The sequence below is a fragment of the Piliocolobus tephrosceles genome, chromosome 9 (genome assembly GCF_002776525.5).
Source record: "Piliocolobus tephrosceles isolate RC106 chromosome 9, ASM277652v3, whole genome shotgun sequence".
NCBI classification, from domain to species: domain Eukaryota; kingdom Metazoa; phylum Chordata; class Mammalia; order Primates; family Cercopithecidae; genus Piliocolobus; species Piliocolobus tephrosceles.
The window spans coordinates 68,127,760-68,134,380 of record NC_045442.1 but is presented as its reverse complement, the minus strand read 5'-3'; the positions used below and the strand labels follow the sequence as shown (position 1 = coordinate 68,134,380).

At 50.3% G+C, this 6,621-nt stretch overlaps 1 long non-coding RNA gene across 1 annotated transcript in view; it reads right to left on the bottom strand.

The window, feature by feature from the left end:
• The window catches only part of LOC111537769, a 19,993-nt gene extending 15,659 nt beyond the window's left edge, over window positions 1-4,334 (bottom strand). Inside the window, exons 1-4 of the long non-coding RNA XR_002730112.1 lie at window positions 4,293-4,334; window positions 3,999-4,213; window positions 2,480-2,613; window positions 368-513 (exon numbers count right to left, since the gene is read on the bottom strand). This is a non-coding gene — a long non-coding RNA (uncharacterized LOC111537769). The remainder of the gene's footprint in view (window positions 1-367; window positions 514-2,479; window positions 2,614-3,998; window positions 4,214-4,292) is intronic.
• Between the last annotated feature and the right edge of the window lie 2,287 nt (window positions 4,335-6,621).

Sequence of the window (6,621 nt, the reverse complement as noted above, 5' to 3'; positions counted from 1 at the left end):
AAAAAAAAAAAAAAAAAAAGAAAAGAAAATATAAAATTAGTCAGGTGTGGTGGCATATGTCTGTAATCCCAGCTACTTGGGAGGCTGAGGCAGGAGAATCGCTTAAACCCGGGAGGCAGAGGTTGCAGTGAGCCAAGATCGAGCCATGGCACTCCAGCCTGGGTAACAAGAGCGAAACTCCATCTCAAAAAATAGAATAAAATAAATAAAAAATGAAATAAAATATTCAAAAATACCTCGTGGTTAGGTGTGAAACGGAGTTTAGTTTTTCACTGACACGAATATGTGAAAGTGTCTTGTTTCACCCCCAGCCCTCAGCTAGGATTGCCCCAAAAGTGGTGGCAGGGGAGTTCCCACAAGGGAGTACCTGAATCATCCTGAAGGGGGCCCGCTGGGATTCCAAGGAGAGAAGCACGAAGCGCCAGTGTGATGAGTCCAGGCTTTTATTAGGGGAGCTCACTTCCACGGGGCCGTGCACATCCTCCGGTGGCCGGGAGAGAAAGGGAGGTCCACCTAGGTGTGTCCACAGCCATGGGATCAGGGTGTGGAATTTTTCTGAGGCTTTAAGGAATTGGGCTCAAGGCTGGGGCCAGTTTCATTCAGGGTTTTGGGCAATAACTTAGACATCTTTTTCAGTGCCTGGGAATGTTCGAGGCCCTGGTTTGGGTTCAAGCCTGCTGGGAAGCCCTGCAGCTGGTTGGGTCACGGAGCAGTCAAGGCACTCTTGATTTTCGGTCAGGACACAGAAAGAAAGTAGAACAAACTAGGGGACGCTACAGAAGGGACATTTGAAAATCAGAATACTTAGAACAGTTTTTGTTTGTTTTTTGTTTTTTGTCCAAAAGGGTAGCTTTGAGCATTGCAGGATGTTCAGCCATCCTAGTCTCTGGCCCAAATGCCAGCAGTGCCTCCCACATCCCTGCAACAACCCAAACCGTCCCCACGAGTACTCAAAATGCCACAAGGGGCAGCTCTGCCTGTTGGAGTCCCATGGATCTAACCCCTCTGGAGCCAAGGACATGTTGCATGCCAGGGATTCCTTAGTGGGTGACTGAAGCAGGGTTAGGGTCAGGGGAGGGACCCCAGTGAGCAGCTCATGAGCTCAGGCTGGCCACCTTGGGTGGCGCTGCTGGGAGGGTACAGGCCCAGAGCTGGGCACTTGCCAGGGAGACCAGACGTGTGTGCTGAAAAGTATCTGCATGATCTTGTCTTCAAAGAGCTGGGGAATGGCAGGCCTAGAAGGAGTTGAATAGTGAGGGAGACAGCAGGGGATGCAGCTTTTCCAGACTCCTAAACCTGCTCTCAGCCTTGGGACAGGACCTCCCCAGGTGCAGCTTCACCCCTCCAGGGCCTGCATGCTTCATGCTCTGCTTTTCCTTGGGCCTTCACATATGCCATATCCTCAGCCTGGAGCACTCTCCCTGACCTGCTGTGTGCCTGGTGGACTTCCCTCCGCTTCTCACTTCAGATACTGCCTCCTCCAGGAAGCTCTCTCTGACTCCCTCAGTCTGAGCTAAGTGGCCTCGCAGGCCCTGTACTCACCCACTGAAGCATTTACCCCTCTCTATCCCTATTTGTGGGTCTCTCTCCCTAGTAGAGCTGGGAGTCCACGGAGGGCTCTAATTCTCTCTTGAATTCCCAGGCCTAACATAGGGCTGGCAACCATGATCAGTAATATCTGTGGGCTGAGGGAGAAGGCAGAAACATGGAGTGGAAGGCAGGGAGGTGTGGGCAGACAGAGTTTGAAGGCAGGAAAGTTTGAAAGGTCAGAGGAGGAGGCGCCCGTGGAGTGTTGCAAAGGCAGGAACGGTGCCAAGTCATGGCATGGAGGGAGGGACAAGGGCTCAAGGGAAAGAGGTAGAATTCATGGTAGGGCCTGGCCCCAGGGACTCTAGGACAATGGCCCACACCACCAGCCTGAGGAATGTGCCCTCTGAGTGAGGACAAAACAAGAAACCATCACCGCGGAAGTGCACAGGCCCTAAAATGTCTAAACTGCTGAGTCCACAGGCCCCTTAAAGACCACTAATCTCAGCCGGATGCGGTGGCTCGCGCCTGTAATCCCAGCAATTTGAGAGGTCAAGGCAGGTGGATCACCTGAGGTCAGGAGTTTGAGACCAGCCTGACCAATATGATGAAACCCCATCTCTACTAAAATTACAAAAATTAGCTGGGTGTGGTGGCGTGTACCTGTAGTCCCAGCTACTTGGGAGGCTGAGAGAGGAGAATTGCTTGAACCCAGGAGGCGGAGGTTGCAGTGAGCCGAGATCGTACCACTGCACTCCAGCCTGGGCGACTCTGTTCTAAAAAAAAAAAAAAAAGACCACTAGTCTGATCAACCATTGTATAGATGAGGAAAAGCAAGGTCTGGAGTCCAATGCGACATTTCCGGGGTCAAGGCCAGTCTGCCTCTGCAGAATTTCTTGTCCATAGAGGCTTAGGGTTTCTGATGGCAAAATACTTCCCCTACTGCACTCACCTGCACTCCAATTCCTTCTACTATGCATTTCTTCAGCTTAAGGCACCTAAAGCAGAAATGTCAGCTTCAGAACCCACAGGGCTCCCATGGCTGGCTGTGGACACTTCCCACGGCTCAGTGGAGCATGCGTGACCCTGCAAGAACAGGTCAAACAGGCCGTGTGATCCCTTGATCTGAACTGTTGGCTACTAACTGAAATTATGTTAAAAAACCCGACACGATGCCTTTAAGACTGTGCAAGTCAAGCAGATCCTTCAGGGACAGACTCAGTGGCCAACTGTCTGGGAGGCCCAGTTGGGATTTCCCATGACTTTGGAAATGGACTTCCTCATTATTTCAGAAATCCCCCAGAGGGGTGTCCTTGGAGCCCCTTAGTCACCGATACCCACAGTACCATCCTCAGAGATGTTTTCCAAAGGAGGCTCAAATTGGGAGGGCTTTGGGGAGCTGGAGGATGGTAGGGAGGGAGGAGGGGGGGCAGAGGGCAGAGGGGAAGCTGGGGCTTAGAAGAAAATCTGCACAAGATTGAAAAAAAGAGAGAAGGAAAGCTACTTCCTTCTAATGTGATCATTATGGCATTCATACAAAATTCCTGAGTTTGTTCACCTCCTTCATTTTATTTCTATTTTTTATGAATTTTTTTTAAAGACAGGGTCTTGCTGTGTTGCCCAGGCTGGGGTGCAGTGGCAAGATCTCCGCTCACTCTAACCTCCACCTCCCGGGCTCAAACGATCCTCCTGCCTCAGCCTCCAGGTAGCTGGAACTACAGGTGCCACCACACTGGGCTCACCTCCTTCATTTTGGAGCTGAGGAAATGGAAGTACAATGAAGGGGTGACTTGCCCAAAGAACCAGCAGGTGGTGGCAGGGCTAGCCTGTGGTGGGGGTTGGGGGCAGAGGTGGAATCCAGGTCTCCAGGCTCCTTCCTCTCTCAGGAAGAAGGTGAGGGTGAGTGTGCCCGGCGCTGGCCTCAGCATCACCCACCTTATCCCCATTTTACAGGGAGAGGGAGGAGCTCTTACAGGGTTCCACAAGCGACCGGTATCGGCATGGATGAGAACCGCTGAGGCTGGATAAGCTCACAGGAGAGACAATTTCCTATGGGCTGGGAGAGACGGGTGGTTTCTTGGAAGAGATGACCCCAAAGGGTGGACAGGAAGGGGGGGTGAGAGGGAGAGCAGAGCAGAGGAGAGGAGACGAGAGCTAGGAGAGAAGAGGGGAGAGGAGAGGGGAGGGGAGGGGAGGGAAGGGGAGAGGGAACAGAGAGAGACAGAGAGAGAGAGAGAGTTAAAGATCAATAAACACCGGGGAAAGGTGTGAAGTGACAACTGAGCCCTTCCACAGACTCTCTCCCTAGTTCGACTGCCCCTCACCCCCCCATCCCCACCCCCAAGGGGCCCCTCGACGCTGCCCGCGCACGCCCCAGCCCGCTCCGGGCCCCCGCGTGGCCGCGTGCAATCTCGCGGATGCGTCAGGCCACGAGTGCGCCACCGCGCGCCCAGCGCTGCGTCCCGGCAGACCTGCGCGCCTCTCCTCTGCCCAGGTCTGCGCCCTCAACCCCGCGCTTCTGCTTTCTGCCAGAGCGACGTGAAGCGCGGTTTCGGATCCTCTTTCGCTTCTCTATCTGGAGAAACTTGAAACTGCGTCCTCTACGGATACATCAAACTGCATCTTGAGCGTGGAGGAGGACTGCTGAGCCCGCCCCAGGGGTCTGGCCGGAGAGGTCTTGCGCAACCTGAGGGTTGGGGAGAGAGGGGTGTTAGCGGAGGGAATGGGCCCTGACAGCCCTAGAAGCTTCCCCGAGCGACTCCCACCTCCAGCGGACTTGCTGCTAAAAATGCAATCAGTGCGTCCTGTGAGTCAGAATAAGGATGACTACTTATGGAAGAGGAAGGAGTGACTGGGGTGGGGCGCGTGGAGAGACTTCTGCTGTGGCTGGCAAAGTTCTTTTTCTTGGTCTCCGAGGCAGTTCACTTTGTAGTAATTAGTTAAGCCGTACATTGGATCCATTGGATTATGTATCCGGGTTTTATTTTACAATAAATATACATTTAAAATTATCAGTTACAGTTGTAAAACTGAAATTCTTCCCATTCTAATTTTCTTTCTCTTTTTTCTTCCTTCTTTTCTTTCTTTCTCTCTCTCTTTCTTGTGTTGTTTTTTGTTTATTTATTTATTTATTTCAGACAAGAGTTTTGCTTTGTTGCCCAGGCTGGAACACAGTGGCACGATCTGGCTCACTGCAGCCTTGACCTCCTGGCTCAAGCGGTCCTCCCTCCTCAGCTTCCCGAGGAGCTAGGATCATAGGCGTGGACCACCACACCCGGCTAATATTTTTTATTATTTATGTAGAGACAGGGGTCTCTCCCTGTTGGCCACGCTGGTCCTGAACTACTGGGCTCAAACGATCCTCCCACTTCGGCCTCCTAAAGGGTTGAGATTACACGTGTGAGGCACTGTGCCCACCTGAGCAGCTTTTTAAGTTAGGCATTGAGTCAGTATCTCTGGGGACTGAGAAGAGGTATGTATTTTTAAAGTTCCTCCAGTTTTTCAACAGGGCAGCCAGGATTGAGAAACACTGGGCTATCATGGTGGGATTCCATCTTAAGATTTTGAAAGCCACAGGCCTCGAAGGAGGAAGCAGAGGCTCCCAGAAGCCCAAGTGGATGCCCTGCCTGAGTGCTCCCAGCAGGAGAGCTGCAAAGCTGGCCAGGAGCGTGAACTCCCACTGCCCACGCCAGGGCTCTGCCCTCAGACCACCCTGAGTGTGCCTCTTTCATGCGAATTTCTCTGTCTTCAGATTGGAGATCATGGGGTAAAGAGATATATATATATATGCGTGTGTGTGTATATATGATATATATATAAAAGATATATATGTGTGTGTATATATATATACACACATATATTTTTTTTTTTTTAATTAAGATTTAGGCCAAGCATGGTGGCTCATGCCTGTAATCCCAGCACTTTGGGAGGCTGAGGCAGGTGGATCACCTGATGTCTGGAGTTTGAGACCAGCCTGGCCAATATGCTGAAACCCTGTCTGTACGAAAAATACAAAAATTAGCTGGGCGTGGTGGCACATGCTTGTAATCCCAGCTATTCGGGAGGCTGAGGTGGGAGAATTGCTTGAACCTGGGAGGCAGGTGGAGGTTGCAGTGAGCCCAGATTGTGCCACTGCACTCCAGCCTGTGCAACAGAGTGAGACTCTGTCTCAAAAAAAAAAAAAAAAAAATTAAGATTTATATTAATGTTACAATTATTAAGGCAATGCAGCTCTAATAAATAACCATCCAAAGATGTACATAAATAGAGAATTCACAAAATAAGAAATCCACATAGCCTGTAATCATGGAAAAGGAGTCTCACCAGGTTTTAAAGAGACACAAATCAACAATGAAACATTTTCTCACCTATACCATTGGCAAAGATAAAATGCTAATGCTGCATAAATATGGGAAAACGAGTACTACCTTCAAATTCATACCTGTACAGTCTTCTAAAAGGAATTTATTGGCCGGGCGCGGTGGCTCAAGCCTGTAATCCCAGCACGCTGGGAGGCCGAGATGGGCGGATCACAAGGTCAGGAGATCGAGACCATCCTGGCTAACACGGTGAAACCCCGTCTCTACTAAAAAATACAAAAAACTAGCCGGGCGAGGTGGCGGGCGCCTGTAGTCCCAGCTACTCAGGAGGCTGAGGCAGGAGAATGGCGTAAACCCGGGAGGCGGAGCTTGCAGTGAGCTGAGATCCGGCCACTGCACTCCGGCCCGGGCGACAGAGCAAGACTCCGTCTCAAAAAAAAAAATAAAATAAAAAAATAAAAGGAATTTATTAATGTGGAGGAAAAGCATTAAACATGGCTTCTGTTTGCCCCCGCAATTACACTTCTAGGAAAAACACATGTGCCAAGGTATATGTTCATTGCAGAGTCATATGTCATAATTAAAGTAATTGGAAACAGCACAAAAATCCAGAAATAAGAAATTTATTACCAAAAAAAAAAAAAAATCATTCTGCATCCTACAGTGGAAATTAAGCAGCCATGAAAAGGAATGAAGTCTTTAAGTTAAAAAAAAAAAAAAAGAGGCCGGGCACGGTGGCTCAAGCCTGTAATCCCAGCACTCTGGGAGGCCGAGA